The following is a 27,679-nucleotide window of genomic DNA, read 5'->3' as shown; positions in this document are numbered from 1 at the left end:
TCTGAATATTCACCATCGTTGTGGAATGTAATTTTTTCCGCCTTTAGGGCTAATGCAAGACTGAAATATTTTTGACAGATGCTAAACCGTGACACATATTTGTGATGCCGGAGGTCTCAATTAATTTCTTCCAAAGTGACTACTAAATTGAAATTGATACGGTTAATAGGTATAACGACGCGAATATCACTATTTACCTTCTGATAGGTTTTAAATTAGCTCTGGATATCGAATAAATTACATTGCGAAACGTGGGGAAGGAATCATCTGATATTTTATTGATCTAATTGTAAGTTTAATATACACCCCGGAATGAATTTTGACACATTTTCCTATTTAATATCTTCTATTGGACAGATACAACACTCGTGTAAGAGCGATGTATGAACATATCAAAAATGCGCAAGAAAATTTAGATTCCCTTCCGTCCAGCTCATTCACTTCTGTATGAGGCCAATAGGGTGGTTTCCTATTATTTTTTTATTGCCTAAATCGAAAGATTATTACTCCTGGAGTACGTATTTCACGCTTTTAGATTTTTAAATGACGATATCTATTTTTCGCGATTAAATGAAAAGTGAAAAATTTCAAGCGCGCGAAAACGCGACGCGTAAGTAGGAATGATGGGAAAAAAGTCCGTGTGACGCATTTCTGGTTCCCCCTCCCGCCTTGTGAGGTGACCTTGGAGAGGCTCTGAGCGTTGATACGACGCAGGATGCTAGCGGGTAGCTGATTACCATGCTATCTGGTAGAGCTTGGCTTAAAAAAGGTTTATTAATACCTTATCAAACGAAGAAAACTTTCCGACCTTAGCCAGTTTTAATAGGTTATTATTAAGACATGTTCCCCTGAGCTCTGTGCCTCTTGCATGCATTAGTAACCTCAGACGATGTATAACTCCTATTATCTCGTATAGAAACTAGGTCCCTGTGACGTCACGTGGAGTGGCATCGCATGGGCGCCAATCTGGCCTTTTTCAAATGAGGATAAAATTTGGCCCTTGCCATTCGTCTAAACCGGTATTTCTAAAACCAAATAATTTGTGTATTATGAATACACTAATGGTGGGTAACGAATCGCAATAAATGCCTTTCGTTTTCTTCGATGAAGGAAACTACCCTATTGTTGGAATTTGTTAGTATATACACATACGAGGGAGTTTTTTTTCAACCCCCGATAGCTCAGCAAAAACACCATACAAAAGACAGGCGGGTACTCCGTTGGTAGGGCAATTGCGCGTCTTCCGCACCACAGGCTCAAGTCATTTCTGGCCTTAAGTAGTTAATTTAAGGTTCGTAGCAATCTCATTGACTACACTGCCTCAATTGATTCTCCCGCCAAGTGTGCACTGCGGAGAGAGAGCCAGAAAACTCGTAGAATGGCTTCAGCATTGACATGTATCTTTTTGCCGATAAAAGAGAATTTTTCTTAAATGCAATATGGCTAGAGTGTGGACAGCGTGAAACATTCGTCCATTCCCATTTGAAACAAAAGAAGAGTCATGCTGACATCTGGAAGTGTTCCTGACTTGAAATGCTGACAAACAACGATGAGAATCTTCCAACACACAAAATGAATTCCCCTAAGTTTAATTTTCGTGCGTTTCTCTCATCTTTCACTTGGATGATTTTCTACTCGCTGAAGTGCAGGATATGGTGGGTGGGTGAGGAGAGGCAGCATCTAAACGAGATAAGGAGGAAACAGAAGGCTTGGTGGGAGCGAGTACTTAGCGGGGATGGGGTGTAAAAACAGTGTTAAGCTGGTGTCACACGGTCTAATTTGGATGGTTTCATCCAATTGGTTGAAAATTTAGAACCTGTCCTATTGGTTGATAATTTAGAACTGAGTTTGGTCCAAACGAAATTTTGACCGTGGGAGACGGTGCGCGTCCGTTGTATCAAAATTTGATACAAATATTTGGATGCAAATTTGACCGTGGGACACCGGCTTCAGAGGGTAAAATGTTGGGTGAACGAGGAAGAGGAAGGAAGATAAAAGGAGTTTTAGATAAAATGAAAGGAAGTAGGCATTATTGTGAATTAAAGAGGCAAGTTCCTGGAGGAAGATTAGGCTTCCAGAATACCTCTTAGTAGAAGTAGTATTTTTGTTTTGAGGGTGTATCGATATCTGAGGTCATTTTGCAGCGCACTTTATCTCATGTTAAAATTTTGTGCACATTACTTCATAAAGTCGAGTAATCTCGATATTCTCGATTTTCATAAAATAGAAATATTCATGAGAAAAATGTGAGTACGTCTTAAATATTCCACGTATCTACCTCAGGCTCACCTCTACCTATTCCAAGTACTCTACCTCAATCGGTAGAATAATTAAATAATAAAAAGACGGATATAGAATAGATAAAGACTACGGGGAAATATGAATATTTTATCTCCTATCTTAATGACTACAGTGCGGTAGGTTTGGGGTCAGCTTAAGAGTTGAAAAAAATAAGGTCTACCGGAATATTTATCACTGACTTTCCGAAGAAATTTTGGCTCGAGGCAGTTGTCTCAGCGTCGCAGCAGCGATGAATGGAGATCTTTTAATGATTAATATTTGGAGAGCTTCCAACAGTTACCATCTCCGTCCTACCCTTTCACGCCCTGAAGGTTCAAAATCTCACCCCCAAAGGTTTCATCCCTTTCTCTTCCAACCCTTTCCGATTGCCCATCAGTTATTCAGCGAGAGGGCCAAAGGTTTTCAGAAAAAATTTTAATTCCTTCCGCCTCAATTATTCATCGTTCTTAAGGTCGCGTCAGGTCATTATCTTTCTCCGTCTCTTTTCACAGTAAACTGGAAGAAATGTGAACGGAGGGAAGTCTTCGACATGAGGATTGATGACACCTCGACAAGCAGTGCCCAGCAATAAAGAATAATTTTAGAAAAGATGAGGCCTCAAACTTTTCATGTTCCACCCGAAAAATGGAAAAATCTAGAAAAAATTAGATGATTTTTAAAAAATGGCTGGACAGAGATAAAATGCTCATTAAAAGACAGGAAGAAAAAATTCTCCCAGATAAGGATTTTTTATATTTACTCAGTCTCTACTATGAAAAATTTCTTGCACTTGCCGAAGCCAGCGAAAAGTGCTACTTTTAAACATTTCGTCAGAATTTTTATCTGTTTACAGTTAACGCAGGCATCACTGAATCCATAAATGAATGTTTGACTTGGCAAATGAAAATAATATGCTGACAAAAAATTTCATAGATCAAAGTAAGAAGATTGTGTTGGTGGGAGTTTATAGAAGATGACTATCACTAAAATTGATCCATTTTTAACCCACCAAATAAGCGCAGTAGTTTCAAACCGTGTGTGTGTTATGTGAACGGCAGCGAAGTTTACATTGAGCGCTGAGTTAATGGACTATCAACGTTAGAACGAATAAAATTCTTGCAAGAGGGAACTGTATTCGGATCCCACATCCCATATGATTTCATAGCCTAATGGTGACATTAAGTGGTATATGATGTGATTAATCGATGAAATAAAGACAATAATCGATAGTTCGTGGAAAAGAATGGAGAAAGTAAAGTGGGCGGAGAGGAGGAGGAACGACGAAGTGCCGGACATGGTGGCTGAGGAGAGGGAGAGGGTGGCTTCTAGATGATATACGTAGGATACAGAAGGTATGGATGGAGCGAGTACTTAGCGGGGAGGAGATGTTGAAAACAGTGTTAGAGGGTAGAACGTTGGGTTAACGAGGTAGAGGGAAGAAGAGGATAGGATTTTTACATTAGAATAGGCCTTACTGTGAATTTAAAAAGGAAGCATCAGAAGGGGAGGAGAGACAGCCAGAATACTTCTTAAAACACCATTCATACCTACCTTAATTGGTAGAATACCTTAATAATAAAAATAATCTATAGTTCTCTATAAATAATTATTGTTTCTATTTCCAGGTGAACGACACATGATCTATATCGTGGTTGGTAATAAGAACGTCAGAAATAATCAAACGAAAGGTGAAAATTTATCGAAATATTCCGCAGCAACTCCGGTTTTTACTGCCGCGTGCAGTTCCCCGAGCTCTTCACCTTTAACGAAAACAATTGCCGGCGAGGTCGCTTACGTGCCGCGGAATCCAAAATGGCCGTTGATCCTGAGGGGGGGATGGGTGAACTCATAAAACAGCTGAAACTGTGGCGGCGCTACGGGACTGCGTCTCTCGCCATAGCGGACCCCGGCCTGAGTATATGTTTGAATGGCCCAGACCGTCGGGTCACGTCCGTTATACGGCTATCGAGGAATTTAACGATTCAGCAGCCCACGGAATCCCCAACGCGAAAAAGGCTAGGGGGCGAGAAAAAAAATTATTTCCATGTTCTCTCTCACCGGCGTGAAAAATCGGTAAACCCAAAAGCGGGAAATGACATCTTTTTTTGTTTTGAAAAGTTTTGAAAAGGAAAGACCAGGAATCTATTTTGAGGACAAAGGATAATGCTAAAAATTTTGATCGCAATTAAAATTTTAACGTTGATTAACGCCTAGGAGCATTGCTGTGAAACATTTTCGGGTTATGCTCCGGGTCAGGTCCTCCATATATTCTTCGAACGTTTCGACAAGCTATTCCCCCATCGTCTTCAGGGTTCAGGAATCCAATGATTCGATTGAATTCCTGAATCACTGAAGGCAAGTTACTCGTCGAAGCGTTGTAAGGAGATACGGAGGTCCTAACCCGGTGTAGAACCAGATAAATTTTCACTGCTATTTTTCGACTGGAAAGAACCTAATATTACACGTCTCGGAGCAACCCCTATTAAAAAATTGTATAAACCTGTTTCAAAATTTTATACAATTTATACAATTGCCATAGCAATGTATAAGATTGTATAAAATTTTGAAACAGGTTTATACAATTTTTTCATAGGGGAATTTTAACTAATATTTTAAGAAAATGTAATGAATCGAACCATTTCAAAGATGATGAAAAAGTGTCACATTTACTCACACGTTATTGAGGTCGCAAAGTAATTTGACATGGAGCTCTGTGTAATATCGATAAATATCCACGCCTTCAGAAAACCCCGCGAGGTAGCTCGCAATTATTTACTATGTGCGCATCTGCATGGAGGAAAATGATACTTCATTGTTGATGAGTAATTTTTTCCGCCAGCCATCATGTGATGTGTAAGCCAATCTTTACCTTTTTATCATAAACTCCAATTAAATGGATTTTACTCAAACCATTTTTGAGAGTATTTCTTTATGACACCAGCCCTAGATTGTATGAAAAGGTCCCGGCCATATAAGTAATTACGTTCCTTTCTTTCTCATCGTGTGGTATACGACAATACTAAATAGCTTTTTAATAATAAATAGAACAAAAAGACGGAGCTTAAAAGTAATTAGTTTTTATAAAATTCGAGGAATCAAGCGAGTTGGAGTGGAATTGATTCATAATGAAACAATGACTTGCAATTTTCCACAATAATAAATTTACTTAGACTCGAGTTTCGATGTTACTACATCATTTTCAAGGTACAAGGTTGAAAATGATGTAGTAACATCGAAACTCGAGTCGAAGTAAAATTATTATTGTGGAAAATTGCAAGTCATTGTTTCATTAATTAGTTTTTATTTCTTACAAATTTTCGTTTTTTTTTCAAAACGATAAAAGCTATTTACTCCCAGCTATTTAAATACTCTCACTTTCAGCAATTTTATTAGATATCAGAAAGCATTATGCTGAACCAGCTAATGCCGATTTCTAAATAATTTCACTTATCATAGTATCAACTAAGTTGATGCTGATTCAGATTTGGCCACTTGAACGAAAGTTTCGAAGCGTCGCGTCGCTCTGGAGCAATCGCAACACTCATCTCCATTTTATCTCCTTTTCGAACGCGCGAGCACATTTTTGTTTGTGAGAGAACCATTACGGTGATGAAAACCCTAGCGGGCGAACGCTCCAGTCGTAAGTGCGCCGCCAGTATCACGGCTGAACGTGTTGAAGTGCTCCGAGTCCGCTAGGCTGTGACACCAGTTTGGGCGAAAACTTTTCGGAGAGAGCGAAGTCTAATCCAGGGACTCAAGAATTGCCTATTTCGTCGGAAAACAAGGGGCGTTTAGCATGCACACATTAAAGTTCGTCCATTGCTATATCTACAGAAACATGTACATCGGTCGCTCAGTCAATGAAAATTGTATCGGTTTTCGGAGTAATTTATTCAGATTCACATGAGAAAAGCTTTCCCTGAAGCAGTGGCGTAACTAGAAAACGACTCTGGGAATGTTTAGACAGACTGCTCATTATTGCCATTGCACTCCAAGGGTGATTATTGAAAAAAATGTAAGACAAAAGTAAATATTATTAAATTTGAGTCATGAAATAAGACTCGATTATATCATGCATAAAAAGACGGTTACGATAAAGACGAGTATAAAGGAACAAATATTAGGAAGGACGAAAAATTGATCAGTTACCACCATCCTTCATGCCAAACGACTCCAAATACACTTTCTTAGGCAGGCGGAGAAGCGAGAAAAAAATTCGTTGGCAAGTGTAATTAAAAATACAATCAAAGAGTCGTATATCTTCATGATGTTTTTTTACGGACCTCCAAACTTCCTTCAATTGTACCAAAATTTCATGAAAACGTTAATAAAACCTCGAGAGGTAACCCGTTTCGATGTGTTTATACCTCAAATCCCCCCGGGCTAAGATATTAAAGGAGCACTTTAGCAACCAAGTAAATAGTAAATGAGAATAAGTGTACTATACTTTTAAAATAAGAAAAACGAGAATACAAAAAAACCAAACCGAAAAATATCTAATGATCCCAAAGTCAGTACAAGTACTAGCTTAAAAAAATATATTAACCAAAAAGTTTATGCTATGCTCTAAAATTCAATAAAATCCTTCTTCCAAAAACACCCTTAGGTAAAACCTTGTGGTCGGAGGTCGTCCGTTCCGTGAGGGCACAGCGCCGTCCATTCCAAGAAAGCATTCTGCGAGCCTAAGAGTGCTGTTCGATCAAGGATGCAGCAAAATAAGTAATCTATCACGTGTTTGTTTCTATTTTCGCACATAACTAAATTCCTCTGGCCAATTTAAGGCACCACATATTATAAAACACTCGCTGCCACTCATCAGTTAACAAAAAGTAGACATCATGGCAAATATGACTCTACAAACGGCAGAAGCTAAGCTATAAGACATAAAAAGAGATACTTACTGGATAAAATGGTAGGAAGATGAAAATAAGTCGTTGCATGCGGTCCTAGCGAACACCTGTGAAAAGTGGAAAAGCAATTATATAGCATCAACACTCACACAACCCGCACGAAAAAAATACAACTGAAATAAAATTTCCACTTCAAATTTATGAAATTTGTAGGATAAATCGAAAAACTGAAGCAAGGATATATAAATTACAGTAAAAAAGGAGAAAAGTAGCGACCACGAACTAGGCTCGGTCTAAGATTGGATTTTAAATTTTAACGATTATTTACTTGAGTTATATCTTCAAGTACCAACCTGAAAGAAATGTCTCTCATATGCATCTGTCCCAACAGCAAATTCTATAAAAAAAATCACCTTCGAAGGTGATATAGGTAACTCTTCTACATGTAAACAAACACCTTACGATAACTTCTCATTTTCGTACAGCAGACTCGATATTTTAATATTACAGTTAATTTGGAGTAGAACTTAATTATATTCATCAGATAAACTCTTGTCGTGGGTAAACTTCTCTTGGGATTCCCACCGGGTTAGAAACTCGATCCCCGAGTCGGAGTACCCATTTAATATAACCATATAATTCGCCAGGAAAGCATAAAATCTAAATTCTAGCCGTATTTTTGCCTATTAAAGTTTTTTGAAATATGAGAAGAAAAGCTCATCAACGAAAAATATATACTAATTTGCTTAAATTTAAACATAGGATTGAAGTAACTCATTAACCTAAAAAAAACAAAATGCATTCATTTCGGCTACACTTTGAATCGCGAAAGGATACAGAAGTCAATTTCCTAGTCCTGCCTCCCTTGATCAACAAATTGAAGCCAAAAATTCCAAAGCATAAGTCGTAAAATGAACAGCATTAGTCCAATATGAAGGAATATTGAGATGAACAGTCTTTCACACGTTTTAAGGCTAACAGAATTGCGGCATAAAATTTTTTATATCTATTTTTTTTACATTGTACTTGGGGAAAAAGCATGGGGAATTTTTGGGGAAAAGTCCATATTATGACTAAGGCCGGTTTGAAGATTTAGGACAAAAGTAGTTTTTCCCAAAACCTTGCTGAATGGACTTGTGGAGTTTTGGAATTCAAAGATGCACTTTTTGAAATTTAAGTTTCCATTTGTATTCAAAGGATAGCTAAATAAAACGAATATTCATAATGATTGAGAGCTGAGGATTTAACAAAAATTACCCATAGTTTTGCAAAATGGGTCCACTTAAATCGTAAATGATCCAATATTTTTCATTTCTGGTTACTCAAAAACTTGATTGAAAACTAAGATCGTGAATAAGATTGATAATTCACAGTGAATAACAAGCAAGAGGCGAATGCCTAGAAAATGTCTTCTATATAATTGATGCACGTGTGTTTTTAGACGAGAGAGGTGGTTAAGATGAAAAAATAAACATCAGGGAAAAAATCAGTACAAGCTTCGTTCATTTGCATGCGATCGTTGTCGGAGAGAGAGAGAAAGGGAGAGAGAGAGGTAGAGATTGTCACGAGGTGCATAATGAAAGCGAAAAATTCTCACTTCCATCTCCTTAGAGTGCACGACATGAAATGATTATAATAACAAATACGAGAGAAAGACTTTCACTCAGCAATTACGCTGATTTTCTTTCTACCCCGGCAAGGTCTCACTCAAGGAGAGGGCAAGCCATTAAGAATGAAAATATGAAAAGTGGAAAAATAAAATAAAACTTGGACGACGTTGAGGGCACCAGACAAAATAAAAAGCAAATTTTATTTTTAATCCAGAGAAAGACACAGAGCCAGAAATAACGAGGCAACAGGAATGGAACCCCAACTGTGCTACAAACACTAAGTGTAGACTATTAATTACTCATTACTCACCTAGTTAGGACAGATATTAAACATTAACTCAATGAAAAAAGTGCAAGGCATAAAGGCCTGGCTTGTATACTGAGGGGCGTGATATAAAAAATGGATTATGATGAGGATTACTTGATGTTTTAAATTAATAATATACCTTATAAATTACTTTATAAATGGTTACCAATAAAATTGACACATCGTCTTGTCGACGTTTCGCTTAATTATGCCCAAGCCTCCAGGGATTGAGCATGTTTAATATTAGAAGGCATAACTGAAAATTTTCGCAAACGTCACCATACTTGAAATTGTAATAAATTAAGAATTCTCGAAGCCTGAAGATGCACGATTAAAGTGAAAAACTTTGCCAAGGTAATGGTTTATTTTATGAGTGACCAATTTCCAAAATAACAGCAATGCTAAACATTAATTGAAAGGCCTACGCTGCAGGAAAAGGAAAAATCATTTACTGATCACAGGTATATCGATGGAGAGCGCGCAGCTTATCGAAATATTTAAATAAAAAATATTTAAAATACAAAGCCTACGAATACAACCAAACAAAATTCCTTGACGTGTAAAGTAGCTTATAGAAAGGAACTGGCTCAACAATATTGTGTGTGTATAATTCGCATGCCTACGGATTAGCATGGGGTGAGCTCCACCCTTACGTATCCAACCTTTCAGGTTTGCACAATGAGTGAGTGAGAGATGTAATTTCTAATTTTGTGTCAGGATTCTGCAACTTTTTTCGAACGGCAGGCATTGCCGGGAAAAGAATAAACTGCTACCGCCCAGCCAGGCTCTAGGAATAAAAAGAAAAAATATGCAAGCCTTTCGACGACAATTAGATTGTTGTTCAAGGGGTAATGCCCATTACATCTTAATACATTAAGATATAAAAAAACTTAGGTACGAAAATTAAATGAAAAATTCACCACAAAGAAGGATATCCTGGTACTTTGGGTCAACACTAAAGTTAGATATCTATTATTGAACTACTTATTACTAATTAGAGATATAATTGACACATCATTTTGAAAGGGGAATCGATATTGGCAGTTAATTAAATTTCACTAAAAGTAAATTTCTAATTACTTCTTTCAGAAAAAGATTGAGTCCTGCACTTGGTAAATAATCCATGGCTTTACATGTGAAGTTATCGATTCGTAATCCTCGGCCCAGATCAAAGAGGAATTTTTGAGCGGGGTTCTTATAAATGATCTACCGCTACGCAAAAAATCGAGGGTCTAATTAAAATCAGCCCTATAAATTATATTGCTACCACTACATTTATGTGTGTTAATTTGAATATCTGGGTAAACATTGGGGCAACTATAAATAGTCTTTTAGGGTGTGATGTACCTATCTATGATTGCATAAAATTTTCAATTATTATTCAATCTTAGCGGAGAAGATTGAAGAAGGTGAAGTGGACGGAACGACGAATTGGGTGAGGAGAGGCAGCTTCTAGCTGAGATACGGAGAAGACAGGAGGTTTGGATGGAGCGAATACTTAGCACGAAGGGGAAGTTGAAAGCAGTGTCAGACGGTAGAATGTAGGGTAAACGAGGGAGAGGAAGGAAGAGAACGGGATCTATAGATAGAATGAAAGGGAGTAATCCTTATTGTGAATTAAAGAGATAAGCCCACGAAGGAAAGGGAGGCAGCCAGAATACTTCTTTTGTACTCCACGCTAACTCAACTGAATCAGTAGAATACTTAGTAATAATCCTTTTTAAATGAAAAATTCACACAGTTATCTTCTTACTACAGTACAGACATAATTCTCTATCAATAAGATCAAAGCATTTTCACGAATTATTCCTGGCTGGAAGTGAATTAAACCCTGGGATGATCAGTTAAGATTAAGTCGAGGGGAAGAGGCAGAGAGAAAGGGAGTACGAGGTTAGCCGATAAGGAAAACAAGCGAAGTGAGATGCTAAGCGAGGGTAAAGGAGCGAGTCAAGGGTGTGTGAACGAAACACCTGTATGTTAAGGGAAGTCCCTGCTACGGGAGGGATTTAGGAGCCAGAGGAATAAGGTGAAGCAGCAATGAAAGTAGGTAGTACTATTTTGACGTCCTGAATAACCCAGACATGCAACACAATTAGATTTTGTCGTATAGGTCATTCAAACTAAATCAAAATAGTATCCTTCTTTTCAAGAAAGTAAAGGTTATGATATCATTAATGCCCTTAAAAATGCAAACCTTAAATTTCAGATCTATGAAAAACTTAACAAGATGGCCACAAAGATCAAATACATACAAAGTACACGAATGCTAAATTAAGTAGTGGCTACGAACGAAAAAAACTGAAAATAAGGCTGTGATTTCGAGGATTTCCTCACTTCCATATAATAGCATAACTTTCCATAAAAAGTTACAATAAAACTTTCAAACAGATCTATTACAATTGGTTTTAATTTTGACACAGAAATAATTTTTAAATTTCTGACTCTGCTTTAGATGAATTAAATTTATATAGAAATACTCTGGATGAAAGCTTCTAGGGTTTCCAACCGGGCCAGAGTCTGCATGGTGTAAGCCGACGTTTCGTTGAGAGACTTTCCCAATATGCTCTGGGCTGATGATGCCGATGCCGCTGTGGTCCAATATTTATACCCTCCTCCCTTACCTACAGTCCAGCCGGACTAGAGTTGTCCGATGGAAGTCCAAAAAGAGGGGAGGAGAACCTTGCGCCAGCACGGTTTGCAGCCAATAGCTGTCCCTCAAACGCACCTCACAATCTCGCTTAGTCATACAACGTTGTCACATGCATATGAAGTACTGAATTAAGCCAGAACCAACAAAACAAGCCCTTTCTTAAAATCATATAAACGAAAGATTCTTCCTTTGGGTCCTTCACGCTCGTCGTCCCTTCTGGCTCCTTTCTTCATGGAACCCTTTTGTTTACATGTGATGTGGGCGTTTCCCTTTCTTACCTAGCAACCTTGACCCCCTACCCTGAACTAGACCCTTCTAAAAGTCATCGGACAACTCTCGTAGGCCGGACTGTAGGTGGTCTCTGATTGATTCGGGATTTTTCTTCCTTTTCACCGGGAAAAGCTCAGATAGATATATTCTCTTATGTCAATTTTGACTATTATTATATTTTAACAATTATATGGAGTTTAAAAATTTTCGAACAATCTATCATTTAGCTAAGAATAACTGTCAAGTCTACAAAGGAGGAGGCTGTAGCGTGCATAAATTATTTCCCTGGGGGGACGGAGATCAATCGGAGGCCCAGAGACTGGGTACTCGTCCCAATATCAATCAATCCCCGAATCAAACGCTTCATAACCGCCCCCATGTATATAAATCCAGACCACCTAAGATGGTTTAGCTAGCTTAAACGCTAAATATATTCATTTCCGGGACGGAGAAGCAAATTCCTTCTTCTATATACATCTGGTTAAAAATGATTGCTAAGTGATTAAAAATGCATGAAGTCAGAACTTTATGCCTATTTTTGTTTTCATTCTTTAATTTCTCCTAGTCACCCAATTTTGTGGAGGAGGCTACATTTGAAAACATTCTGTCCTACATTTCGCTGAGAGTATACATTAATGAACATAGGAGGATGGGAATGAACGCAATGCAGAAGGCGAATAAAAGGAAGAGGAGACAGAGAGAGAGGGTGAAGAGAAATAAAAAAGATGGGGTGGGGAAGGTGATAGCAGGTACAATGACGCATAATAACACGTGGCATCATGGGAGTTTTTTGAACGCGAAGGGGAGGGGAGAGAAGTCATAAGAGTCGCCTCGCGCATTGAATTTTTAAGTGCTGCGGTATCTGGGTCATCATTTATCAGCACCTGCAAAATTGACCGTTGATTACGACTGCCGCGTAGCCAGAGGGGGGAGGAGTTCATGTGTTAACTTTACATCCCCAGCTAAAATAAGTGTAGTATGAGGTTACATAATAGAGTTTCGATCAAGAGAGATATCGAGTTACCACTTAATTGAGTACAATATATCACGATGGAACCGTTATTAATTTCATCAATTATGACAGCTACGATCTACATCTACATACTACCCCGCAAGGGCCTCAATAGGTGTGTGACGGGGGTGTTGGGAGAACGACCGTTCACAAGTAAAAAAGAAATACTCTAACGAAGTTTCGACTAGCTTTCATTAAAGTCTTTTATTGTTCGGGGAAAACGAATTCCCATATCTATCCGTTCGGAAAAAAACATCTCTCTTAATATACCGTTTCTATCAGACTTGGAATATTGTATGGTTCTAATAGAACGTTACCCATGTCAGCATTAACAGACACTGTGTTACTTCCACAAAATATTTATAAAAATTTCTATGACCGGTTTCGGCTGTTACACCATTACCAAATGCAGAAAATACTGTTTTTAATTAAAAAAAATAGTTTTACTGTATTTGATAATGGTGTAACAGCCGAAACCGGTCACAGAAATTTTTATAAATATTTTGCGGAAGTAACAAAGAGTGTGTTATTGATAATATGAAGCCCTTCCACCACGAACAAGTTTCAAGTTTCCATTTGGTTACACATGTCGATGATGAATAGGCAGTGATTTAAATCTAAGGAATACCTTGCTAGACACCGATTGGGTGTTTGAGAGGTTGTACAATGCACAATGCACATACATGACCAAAAATGCACTTATAAGAACCAAGTAACTGCGCATCGTTTCCAAAGAAAGGATTATTACTCGCGACCTCGGTAATTTTGTCGATATAAGCACAAAGAAGAATGAAGGTCCCATAGCGACAGACATTCAAGGTAGTGGGGCATCTATTTTCCTTGGGCCGTCTAGCACTTCAAGGATTTTAGAATGGTTTGCCCGGAGACTTCACCCGGTATGGTATGGTATTAGGGGGAGGCGACCGACAGCTGAGGTCATTTGCGCCATGGGGGAAGGATAGGTAGGGAAGGGTGGAGAGAAACCCGGCGTCGGCATTAGCCTGCTCTTAACGAAAGGCGCCAAGGGGACCACGGCTTAACGTCCCATCCAACGGACGGAGTGTTGCGCTTGAAATGTTCTCCATACAACATTCAAGCAGGGATCGGGTAGTCTGAAAATTCTCTTCCACCGCCGGGATTTGAACCCGAGCCCGCCGTGTGGGAAGCCAGCACTCTAGCCACCACACCAACCCGATCCCCTGACTTCACCCGGGATTTGAACCAGGGACCCTTCGGACAGCAGCCCAAAAATACACCATCTGGCCAACCACACTTTTCGCACAACTTAAACTGCGAAAATACAGACGAGAACCCTAAAATTTACCAGCTTCGCCTCAGTAAAGCTCTTCATACATGTGTATGGGGTAGCACTTTCCCGGCTAATACAGTGAATGAACCTCTCTCGGGTTTGCGGCGAGTCAGAGAAATTAAGGCAGCCGACTTTACGGCTACTGCCTTGAGAATGGGTAACGAGACGGAAACCGAAACGTAGGCTGCCTTAATTACTCTGAACCGCGAGTACACCCGAGAGAAGTTCAGTCTTTACAGATACATCTCTATTTGTATGTAAAATAGACATCCCGTTTGTCTGTCAGTTGTGCGTTTTCATACGGCAACACGGATTGCCAAAGTTAGTACATAGGTTTATATCATGATCCAAAAGCCCGTATTGCTACTTCTGGTTGTGTTCGACGAGTCCTTTGATTTTCTCATTAGCGTTTGTTACGTCACGTCATACAAATTATGTGGTTGGACATCCTGCCGGGTAGGCACACCACAGTACGAACACAAAGGGAAAACATAGCTCAGAAGATTTCTCCACTTAAGTGTTAATCCTTTTGGTGCAAATCTTTTTGCTGAAGTACGTATTCACAAGGTCTGCGCACGTACAGACGCACATAATGATAAATGCTGTGGAGCGGGGTATAAGCTGATCCGGGTCGCGGGGTATGAAAATCATTTTTTCCACTGTTTGCCGTTACATGTGCATTCCATCATCATACCTGCTTTGTTCTCTTACCTATAAATCCTGCCATGAGACCATTAATTCCAAGTTCCTATTTTTCCACTTGTCTGGGTACTATCCTTTCCGAGCAACACCGAGTGGCCTAGTCAGTGGCGTAGCCAGGAATTTCGTTCGGGGGGAAATAGGGGGGGGGAGAGGTCCAAAACAAAGGGGGAAAATAAAAAAAAACAGGGTACTAAGTCATGGGTTTTAAACTAATTTTAACACTTATCTTAATCGAAAAAACTTCATTTGTTAAAGAAATACTATGTAAATTCATGATATTTCAATATTTTGTTTTCTTTTGTGAAGAAAAATGATTAATTTTTTTATTTCGGGGAGGGTGGGTCCGGACCCCCTCTGGCTACGTCACTGGGCCTGGAAGTTTACAATAAGATCACTCATTGACTATCGTAGTTCCGCCATCCAATGCGCGAGAGAAGCGTTGAATCGTGTGTAAAGCACCATGCGAGTGCGAAATTTTGGTGAAAATTCTCCCATAGCCTTGAAAGCGTCGCACATCATCTCTTGTTCTATCCATGCCATTTGGATCTTCCTCCCACACGGCGTCAGTCACACATGTATTTTGAGTCCTAGGTTTTTCCTTAGACAGGTTTTGAGAGCACCTCTTTCTCCTTCCCTTTGAGTGATTGATGTCTCCGATGTGTAAAAGCAGCATGCCGGGAACGAAAGACTCCCTCGCGGCAGCCAAATCTTCCGCCTCGAACGCAGTGTTTGCCTGTTTCGCATGGCCGACTCCTCTCAGCAAGTCGATCATCGCTTCCACACCACCGAGCTCCTTTCCCCATACACACAGGACGCGATGCTTCCCTCGCGCGTTGGGTGGCGGGCTGAAATTTGGAAAATCCGAATCCATGGTGACAAAGCGACGAAATGACAAAAAAGGTAACGGTAGGTACTCCAAGGAAAGATAGTGCTCATGGAATCGGCAAATGCTGCTGAATTCGGCTGATCCGCCTTCTTACCAATCCTGCCCTTCCTTACATTTCGTCCCTCAATGACGGAAAAAGTAATGAAAATAGGATATAATGCACGATTTAATACTTACCCGAAGAATAATTGATTGGTAGAATTATCCCGGGCTCGCCATCAGTTAATAAATGTGAAGGGCTTGAGAATAGGCGAAGAGTCGGAACTAATAATGTCGGCTGATTTCAGATATCTTCCTCGGAGGCGATTGCGACAGAATTTCATTCAGCGCAGAATAGCATTTATCCCGTGGATTAAATAATGTGGATATTCTTAACTTTGAACTCTTTACGACGATATTATTTTTATATTCGATGCATTTCATGCAGAGTAGGCGCTAAGAATGTCAACTGTGAAACAGGAAGCTTCATTTTTTTTAGACCTAGTGAGGGCAGAAAATGTATTACAGAATACAAGTACTTCATACAATTCTCTGAAATTTCGTTCATGTCTCCGTACATGGTTATCCTATTACTAAACACTATAAAAAGGCTAATAAAATTTGAGGTGGCTTTTTTACATCTCCGGGAGAACTTTTGAGTGACGCGATTTACCATCTTAGTTTAAAGCTAAGATCTCACACCTTATACATAAAATAAGTTTTCGAACTAGCCAGGTTCAAGTACATATCTATCCCCACTGAGAAGCAAAAAATACTTAAGAAATGCGGCAAACCTACGTAGAGGGAGGAGCGTGGAAAAGACCCCTGTCCGTACCCTGTTAGTTCCCTATAAAACATACATTAGTTACACATTACAAGCTATAGTCTCATATATCATCTGTACAATAGTAAATTTTAGTTGGTATATATGATATAGCTACTACTGCATGAATGTGATAACTAATATGTAAACTCCAAAAGTTAAATCACTTCTTCACGATAACATTTTAATTATGATCCTTTAAACAAAATCGAGGTGATAGCGGGACCCTCATACAAAATTTTTGGATGATCCAATGCTACAGTGTGAAAGTGAAACACAAAGATGATCAAAAGATAGATTTTTCTCAAAAGGAAATAGTTGGCCCATGACTAGCCCGTTCCAGAAGATCTCGGTTAAGAAATGGTTAAGGCCTATGACTTTCTCTCAGAGAGGTTTTGAGAATTATGACTCGGATGGAAAAATAGGGGCCTTTTTATTCTATAAACTCCATCACATTAGGCTTTTAAAAAAATAGGTGGACAATCCAATTTTGCCATTAAACCTCAATGGATGTCCAACATGAATTCGAAAACACATTTGTCACAACATACGTAAAAAGCTTTTTCTTTTAGTCGAGCTGGGGCAATCCTACCTCCATAAGGCAAATTTTTCGTGTGGACATATCTGTGACGTTGACGATAGAAGTGGAAGTCGCGGAACAAAAGAAAATTACCCCGTTTGTGAGAAGGCACGATGCCGAGAGAGCGACGACATAGTACATTCTCGAGGGAGAATGCGGCAGCAGTGCAATTCAAACAAGTCGGTGGCAAAGGTCGTCCCGAAATTTCAGACTAGAGGTCGCTCCAAAGGAGACCGCGGGGAAAAGGGAGAGAAAGAGGACTTTTTTCTTTTACAGGATGTAGAGAAGATGAAAAACACAAAAGAAAACGAAAAAGGCGGGTCACGATAAGGAAGACAAGACACGCAATAGGCGCAAAAGAGAAAAAAGGTAGCGAGATAGAGAGAGAGAGAGAGTGGGGGTTGGGGAGGGAACGTGCGCCTTTGGAACAAATGAAAAACGGAGAGGCGAAAGAAAAGGCGCGAAGGTTTTCACGAAAGGAAAACAAGGAGCTTTGGAAGATTGGTGGTTGAAGGCGGGCCCTGGGGGGTTAGCGGTATCGGAGGCGAGAAGGGGGATATGGTATGGAAGGCGAGAAAGGCCAACCTCACCCCGGAAACGTATCTTTTGGCTAAAGCGCAGAGATAAGTGAGAAAATACGGCGACAGGGAAAAGCCACGGGCCCAGGAAACGTGGGAACGCGTCAAATAAAGTGAGATTAGGATTCAGTTTCCCTTGAATTAAATATAAAGATATTAAAAATGGTAACAAAGAAATTCATATGTAATTCAATATTCCTGTATAAATCATTAACGCAAGTAACTGAGACATGCGAGATGAAGTGGAAGGGCATCTTGAGTTAATAAGAAAGGGGTGGCACTTTTGAACAAATTTATCCAGCAACGTACAACGCGTTTCGACCGTTAGGTCAAGTACACTGTCAATAGCCTTCTTTTGAGTCGAGCTTCTGTGAAGACTTCTGTTGGGCTACAATCTAATGAACCATCCTCCTTTGTCAATTAATTCATTAACAAAATCCAGGAGGCGTCGCCATGAATGTTTAATGCCTTCACCTTAGTGCATTCGTAAAAAAAAGTCAAGATAGGATACATTATTCATATCAACGCGTAGCATTTGATGCAAAATAAATGACAGTGGTATTAATGTTGAAACTTACTCAGCAAATAATAATTATTCCCAAAATTACTATTTGTTATCTTTACAAGTTTTCAAGTTGTACTCCCCATCATTATTGGGAAAAATTTAAAAATTATAGCTCTTTCTTGATCTTAGAATGTACCTCACAGCATATGACAAAAAACTGCAGTTAAGCCATTGGATAATCCTACTATTAAATCAGCAAACGCATTTTTCTTTAGAAACGAATATTATCCAATATTTTGGAATGGGCGTCATTGCCATGTCTATCACATTATTTTATTAGAATAAAAAATATAACTTATAGCATGAAATCTTTAACAAGTATAAAAGCAATAAAAGCCCGCGGAAATCTAAAACCCTACAATTTAATCATAAAAAGTATTAAGATAAAAACTAATTATATGCTAATGTGACATCGTGAAATTAATTTACTATTCTCAATCAAACAAGAGTTTTATATATCTCTCGATTGTGTCATTTTCCACAAATACAAACAGTAATTAGGGAAGGAATTCTACATGCATGGAAATGATACTAATTATACAATTTATTGAAAACGATTCCGCAGCACCTACGGCCGTGAGACCTGCTGTCATGGCAACTGGGAGCATTGTACCTACTAGGTTCGTGCGGCAACAATGGCTACCGAGGCGATCACGACCAAAGATACTGACAAGAATGGTCTAGCTACCTTGGTGATGAATACGCGCGAAAAACTAATTGTCAGTTGCAACTAAGCGGGCCTGAGAAGCAGACGCTATTCCAATCGCTTCGTGTAAAATTAAATTAAGCATGATCGAGAGTGCGAAATACCGAGCGCATGGACAGAGAAAATTAACAAAGGTCTCAATGGACACACCATCATCCCACCACTCGAACATGCACGGCGTGGGGTTTTGCCGGTTTCCCTTATGACTACAGTGAATGCCAAGTCATGAAGCCATCCAGGATGAAAGAGTTCCAGCATAATTAGTATATCCTAGCATACAAGGCGGTCTGCATGGGATTTTGCCGGGCGAATGTCAGGTACGAAGCCATCCCGAAGGAAAAGAGTTCCAGCATGATTAGTATCTCTTAGCATACACGGCGGCCTGCGGGAGGTTTTGCCGGTTTCCCTCACGACTTAGGGTGAATGCCAGGCGATGAAGCCGACCCAGATGAAAAGAGTTCCAGAATACTTAGTATCTCCTAGCATACACGGCAACCTGCGTAGAAAAAGCCCCAGAGCGGCGAATGAAAAGAGTTCCAGCATAATTAGTATCTCTTAGCATACCACGGCGGCCTGCGTGGGTTTTTGCCGGTTTCTCTCAAGACTAGGGGCGAATGCCAGGCCATGAAGCCAACCCCGATGAAAAGAGTTACAGCATATTTAGTATCTCATACCATACACGACGACCTGCGTAGAAAAAGAGTTCCAGAGTGGTGGATGAAAAGAGTACCAGCATAATTGGTATATCCTAGCATACACGGCGGCCTGGGTGGGGTTTTACCGGCTTCCCTCACGACTTCGGGTGAATGCCAGGCCATGAAGCCATCCCGGAGGAAAAGAGTTCCAGAATAAATATGTGTTTGTCTTAGCATAGAAAGAGTTCCAGCATTATTTGTTTCCACCAGCATACAAGGCGGCCTGCGTGGGGTTTTGCCGGTTTCCCTCGCGACTCGGGCGAATGCCAGGCCATGAAGCCATCCCGGAGGCAAAGAGTACCTACCTACGTACCTATATTAAAAGATTCACCAAAAGGTGCTCAAGCTCACGAATGCTTATTTTTGGAAAAACAATGAAACGTATTTATCCCTGTACCAGATGACTTGCTAAGTTTGCACATGATACACGTGCCTAAACATTAAAATATCCATGTAAACTAGTAGGATAGGAAATAAATCCTTTTTCGTAAAACGGTGTTTTCATTGCGCCGAAAGCCAATTTGCAACACCTCTCTTTGATTCTTAAAAGGTGACCTTTCTATAATGATTCTTAACAAGAAAGATGAATCACGTCAATTAATTAAACATGCAGGAATATTTATTTAAATTTCTATGCATGCAGAGTTGGCTCCACCCCATTTTTTTATATGGGGCGAACTTAAACCCATCTGAAGGGCCGTAAGAATTTGCATCATATCCTGAGACTTGTTTTTACATTACTAGCTGTGCAATTCTCTCGGAACTGGAAAGGACAGCGCTGTGAGTAATATGGTATGTTTTATTAACCATTCCCCACAGAGCATAAAAAATCAATGGAAAGCGTACATAATCATATCATTTTAACTCTAGCTTTTCCTGATATTTTCTCGACTTGATCAAGTTCCACCTGATATCGATATAGTCTGTGGATTAATTTTCGGCAATGGTGTTTCTCAGCATTATAAATAAGTCACTGTCAAAATCCGTTAATAAAAATATACGAAAGCTATGAATGTTTCCTCATTATCTTTCATTGTTATCTCACTGTGAAGTCAAACGGCTAGAATAATTTCTCGTGTACCTATTTTTACTCTTCTCGAATCCAAATTTTCCGCGCTATTCGAAAAGATACAAATCGGGCAACATGATGCAACATGATGATGAGAGACTTTAAAGGTGTATTGCAACAGTTTTGCTACTTTGAGCTAGAGTTCTCTTCCTCGTTAGCTTTCGTCGGTAACCTATTGTAACCCAATAATGGCATGTACGCCGCATGTGGGCAATGTGCGGCCGCTTGCATTTCAATACATAACATAGGATCATTAGGAAATATAACCATTAATGAAGCACCAGTAAAAAACTGTTTTATATTAAAAACACAACATATTTTACCATTCATTTTAACAATTTTTACGAGAGTAAGTAACGGTTTTCCCTAGGGAGAGAGAAAGGGAAACCATACCTCACCGGAAAGCATTACGCTTTAAATTTAATATCTACCGGTGCCCCTCTGTTTTTGTATGGAAAAGCAATACAATACAGCATTTACATTGTAAATTAAAGCTACAGAATATATAAATGGATATTTTGGGTTTTTATGCCGACGCAGTGGCAAAAAAGTGGACAATTTAATGACAAACATGGTCATTTTCAATAGTGTAGCTTTTTATTAATTTTTGAATGATGTATGATTACGGTTTGCAAATGAAAACGAAAAAAGAGCATCTTTTTTCCTGGGGTTCAACCTGCATTAAAATATTTGGGAAAAGTTACATAAAACGTTAGTGTTTAGTGTATTTAGTTAAATGTAAGAGCAAAAATTAACGATTTCGATTTTAAAAAGCTTGCGAGATATCTATGTGGAACTTAATATTCGGAGATAAATAAAAATAAATTAAAAAGTTGCAAATTCAACAAAAATTCTCATTTGTTAAACCCCGACCGCCCAACATTCACATTTCATATTCAAGGAGAGTACTGAAATTAATAAGTTGTGCTGAATTTACAAAGGTTTTTTATCCATTTATTAAACCATGAACGATGCCTTGAAATAATAGCATTATATCCGTCTTACCTTTGACTGTACAGTAATATTTCAGTGTATGGTGGCCAAGGTTAAGTAGGTAAGGAAATGGAAAACTGTGATGGTATGCAGCTAAGCTTTTCGCCAAGGTATTGAGTCCCCAAGCATGCACAAGAATCGATGCTCTGAGAGACGAGGTTCTCGTCATTGATTCTCGGAACAATGGCTTTTGAGATTTAGGAAGGACCAAAACTGTGAACGCCCTAGAGTTCAACATTGCACGCGAAACTTGCCTCTTGGATTCCTTGCACAAAGGGTGACTTTAAGTTCCACCTCATCACTTCACGGCTCCGGCCCTCTCTCAGCTAGCGAGCCACCACGGGGCGCTGGAATACGTATGAAGAACGGCGAGGCGATAAAGTAGGTGGCCCGACCCGAATAGAGGCAATCTTCCGACTACACCCACGGAATTCCCAACTTTACGCCCTCCCCCGACGAAATTGGAATGCTAAAAAGGAGAGGGGGGCCGGGAGGTTGGTTGATGTGATGATCGGAATACTGACTTCAAAAGCGGTGGGATCGGGTTTCTAAAACTATTGAAGGGCGGGACTTGCGAGTGTGATCCCAACCCTTACTCAAGGTTAAGAGCGGTACTCTTCGATACTGGAGTAGAGATCGCTGAGCGTAAGGTTCGATAAGAATACAAATATCTCAGAACATACTTTTTAAGAAAATCAATAGCCTGCAACTTGGGCTATCCGAAAGATCAACTTAAGGGTGGGTGGCGATATTTGGTGGAACAGTGTAAAGGCCACTATACACGGTGAATGATCACGCGAATGAAATAATTCGCTGCCTATAGCGGAAAAATTCGCGAATGAACTGCCATGTGTATGATCATTTAATGAAAATTAGTACATGTTCTACTTTTGCTCGCATGATCCAAGTGGCGTTGTCAGGAATTTCGTTGGGGGGGGGGGGGGTCCAAAAATAGGGGGAGAAGGAATTTTTTCAAAAACGGGGTACCAAGTAGAGGGTTTTAAACTAATTTTAACACTTTTCACTATAAAAGAACTTGATTTTTCAAAGTCTTTCGTAAATTCATGATTTTTCAAATAGCTTTTTTTTTTTCATTTATGAAGCAAAATACGTGTGTTTTTGTATTTCGCGGGGGAGGAGGGGGGGAAGGGGAGGGTCCGGACTCCCTGGACCCCCCTTGCTACGCCACAGCATGATCCCGTGAATGATGACAGTGCGAATGATTTCATTCGCATGATCATTCAGCGTGACGATTCACCGTGTATAGCGGCCTTCACAGAAAGAAAAATCATAGATGAACTAATATTTTATGTTCCATAAACTATTTAATGGACTGGCACAGGTTTCCACACTATACACTACGTAGAGCCTTTGAGAATGACATAAGTGTGTTCAATAGAAACTCATTAAAAATTTGTAGAACTTACAATATAAGCGTATATGTGATTTTGATAATTTCAACAGATTCAGGCTTCAATTGGTGGAAGTTAGACATATTGAAATAAATAAAAGATTGTAGCACCTTTCCACAAAATATTTTACTGCGTACAACGCGTTTCGACTAACAGAGCCATCATTTGGTACAAACCACATGATGACTCTTTGAGCCAAAACGCGTTGTACACAGTAACAATTTTGGTGGAAAAGTGCTAAAATCTTTTATTGATTTAAATATCTTTGATTTTGTTTTCCATTCTGAAGATAGCAAGATGGAGGGCAGCAACATCAACACTTCAGTTGTTTTGCCATGAGGCACACCTGGAGGCTTGTCTTCAATTAAAATAAGAACAATAGGCACCAAGGAAAAATCGTCGCAAACAATAACAACGTGTAGAAAACTGCATACTCGAGTTTAAAAAATGTCATTTTGTACCCATAAGTGTGAGCAGACTTAGCCACAGAAAAATTGGCATTTATAAAATCATTTACCAGTGAATCCCTAGAAATACTCATTTTTACGGTAAACCAGGAAAATAAAAAAAATATACGACTAATTTCTTTTCTCCTGGTAGTGGGGTAGTCTTAGGGGTTCAAAATCTCCGAAATGATTGGGTGTAACCTAATATGATCCCCCCCGAAGTGGTGTGATACGGTTTTTAAAACTGTTGAAGGGTTGGGACTGGTAAGTGTGCTCTTACTTAAGGTTTAGGCCGGTATGTTTCGATTCTGGGGTAGAAATCGCCGAACGAAAGGTTTGAAAAGAATTCAAATTACTCTGAAGATGTTCTCTAAGAACATCAACAGGCTGCAACTTAAGCTATCCTAAAGATCAACTTAAGTATGGATGGCGATATTTGGTGGAAATGTGTAACGAGAAACATAGCCTGGGTGAGGCCATTAAAAATTTGTGGAACATACAATGTTTGTGTATCTGTGATTTTTTTTCTACCTTGAGATAGTGAATTGGAGGGCAACAACGGCAGCCACGACAGCCTTGAGACCCACCTAAATGCCCGTCTTCGATTAAAATAAGAACAATAGGCACTAAGCTACCAACGCCTCGCCTCGCCGGAATTTCTGTTTTGATTTTGGCCACTAGTCCCAGCCTACTGGCTGTCTCCAGTGAGTTTCAATAAGGTTAGTTTCTGATTGTGTTTATCTTTATGTAAAACGAGTCGATAGGCGCTTGATTTCATCAAGCGGGTTCGAGAGGGGGGTTGGAACATGTTTGTGTCACGCGTGTTCGAGTATTGGGCCCATAAGTTGCTTAAAAAGGGAAAGAAAACACTTACAATATCGTTTTAATAGATGAAGTAGACGGAGGATACGCTCTTTCGCTCTCAACAATACTTAACGTCGTCTTAGTAACCACGATGATATAAGCGTTAAGACCGTTTTGAACAGAATATTTACGTAATGGAGAGAAATATAAAATTAACGACGGATGCACTTGTGAAATCTCGCCGATTTTTCGTATTTTGACCTTTGTCCTAGAATTGTAGCTTTTCTCTTTCTGATTATGAAGATTTGAACCCAACATACTTAAAATATATTTTAGAATATCTTTATATATTTTTAATAAAAAAATATATTTTTAAATATATTTCATGTGTATTGTTAATAAAAAAAAACTTTCGTGCATGGTGATACTTTTGTGTCCCGATATTTCGCGTTCATATTGCCATCTCCCTCCTCACAAATAAGAGCAGGTTTTAGAATAGCTAATTTTATGGCTGTGTGTGAAAATAATTTACAGGCCAGGCGATAGCTATCTTTCAGATTATTCCGCACTCATATATTTAAGAATAGATGAACAGTTATGATGTGTATGAATTGTCGAATTTTTATAAATACTTTAAGGAATATGCGAGTGCTGGATTTTGAGGACAGAGCGTTTGAGCTTCTCTCGGTTGAAAAGTGGTAACATTTAATAGATCCGCGCTTTTTGGATTTCTGTCTTCGAAATTAACTTGATAGGCTGGGTATTGGTGCATTGAATTGGTCTCAGTCCGATAGTAAAAAAAAAAGCTGTTATATTACATTTTTTAGCATGCGTAGGGCCTATATGTTATGCCTGTTGCATACTTCTTTACCAACGCTGAAATTTGGGGTTACGGAGACTACACCCTCACGTAATTGATAGTTTAAGAATGTTTTACATTATATGGGTTTCAAGTAGTCGGTAATCGATATCTAATAAAGTTCGCGTAAGGCGTCACGACAAATGAATGCCATAACCAAAAATTGAGTTAATAGCAAAAGTTTAATAGCAAACTATCCGTAATTTCGTGAAGTTAAATAACCACGGGAAAAAGCAACTCTGGTATATAATGGTCAGTATTACCGGTTACTATGATTGAAATTATTCCGCACATTAGGCAATCAATAATGCGGCTGAAATGATTTGATGAAAGAATGGCTAAGGATGCGCCTTGAATATTGAATTTTTCGTATTTCAATGATGCATAATGTAGTATGTAATTTTGGAAAGGAGATATATTATCAAAGGGAAATTAAAACTGTTAAAACCAATCAAATATAAAAAATACATAAATACAGTTAAGCATTTTGAAATAGTTTAATGTATGCAAACGTCATTGAAAGTAAAAAAATAAGTCAATGTTTAAACCAAAATAATGAATTGGTTACGCTTACGTGTAGCAGAGTTTGTTTACCAGACATCAACAATCACTTCCAGCCTTAACAACCACTTCGAAATCCTGAATGAAATCGTACGTAAAAACGATATGAGTGTATCGCCATTTACTTTACATTGAAATTAAATGTCGATATAAAATGAAAACTATGGTTGCCATGGAGCCCTTATTATAACGAAACATCTATATTACCGATCAGGTACTACCCTGAAAATATCAGAGAGGTACGGTCAATAGCAAAGGAGAAAATGAGTCCTATCGATATAATATCATATCGATATATTTTCATTAGGAATCGTTACTCATCAAAATTATTTGCATGTGTGCATAGAGCTTTTCTATCTTACCAATTTATTAAAATTCATATGCCCGTAACTATGTATATTAGTCTAAAAAAGGGATCTATCGAATGCACACTTTGATCGATAATTACCTCGGCTCTAATCATTCGATCCGCTTGATTTAACATTTGTCTGATAAAACACATTATCAGATTTTATATATCTGACTTTCATATTCAAAACTTGATTAACAAAAAAGTTATTAGCGATTAAAGCGTAACCAAGGAGATTGGTATCGATATAACTCGCACATGACTCGATCGAGCGGAATGGTCATCATTGCAAAAGTTGACCATTTTTATAATATTATTACTCTGAAAATTTCATTCATCTAGCTTGTATGGTTGCTAAGATATTCAAGATTGTATGCTCCACAAAAAAATGGCGACAATGATTTTTCGCGTGCAGGATATTTTTCGGAATTTTATTATGAATTAACCAAGAGGGTTATGGGAAAAGCAGTTAAAACGTGAGGGTACAAAGTACCCTCTTCGGTTTTTCTAGGAGATTCCAAATTTTCATTTGGCACATGTCTCAACGCCGAAATCCGAGTTTGAAAATTCGCCCATCACGACAATGTAAAATCGAAATCGTTTATTCCTCGGAATTGTTTCGATGTATGAACATTTCAAGATAGCCAAAAAATCAACCAAAAAATCCTACACCTTATATATCAAGGAATTTGTCCTACGATTATTGCAATGTGGTCAAAAAATTTCCTAAACTTTTTCCATAAGAAAAGCATAGAAAACGTTCAAAAAATAATAAAAAAGACTAAATATCAATTGGTCGCCATGACAAACGTACCAAAAAATCGACCAAAAAATCTACTTTATGTCCATTGAATATCATGTTCCTCAGACGTTTGAAAGCACAAAATAAAAGCGAAAAAGTTTTAGTCCCATAAGGCTCCCATGTTAATTCAAGTCGATATATCTCGAAAAATGATCGACTTTTTCAAGTTTTAAGATTTTTCCTCCCGATGAATTTTTTTTTACTTTTACTTCCAATAAGCCAAATACCCACGCCTATCACAGTTTGGGCTGCGAATTGTGATGAGTCAGTAAGTGGGTAATCAATTTGCAGCTTTATTATATTTTAATTAGTCATTCATGCAACCAACGTTGTAAACAACAACGTTTAGAAAACTAAATTTACGAGTTTAAAAATATCATTCTGTACCCTGAAACAGGAGAGACTTAGCCACAGAGACGTTAGCATTTATAAAACTATTCATCTGAAGGAAGCCCAGGAAATCCTCATTAATATTACCCACCAGTTAAGTATAAAATTATTCATTTCACTCATCTCTATTTTTCTTTCCACTGGTAGTTGGAGGGGTGAAGGGGCTCAAACTTCCCGAAAGGTTTTGATGAT

The 27,679-nt window shown here is 38.8% G+C and overlaps 1 protein-coding gene across 2 annotated transcripts in view; it reads right to left on the bottom strand.

The window, feature by feature from the left end:
• Positions 1-27,679, bottom strand: part of LOC124161181 (diacylglycerol kinase delta) — a 444,246-nt gene that overhangs the window by 89,371 nt on the left and 327,196 nt on the right. For both annotated transcript variants that reach the window (XM_046537414.1, XM_046537415.1), the window contains one exon: positions 7,182-7,237. The gene's annotated coding sequence lies outside the window, so the exon portion shown is untranslated. The remainder of the gene's footprint in view (positions 1-7,181; positions 7,238-27,679) is intronic.

This window comes from Ischnura elegans, chromosome 6 (genome assembly GCF_921293095.1).
Source record: "Ischnura elegans chromosome 6, ioIscEleg1.1, whole genome shotgun sequence".
In the NCBI taxonomy this organism is placed as follows: Eukaryota; Metazoa; Arthropoda; class Insecta; order Odonata; family Coenagrionidae; genus Ischnura; species Ischnura elegans.
This window is presented reverse-complemented; position numbering and strand designations above follow the sequence as displayed.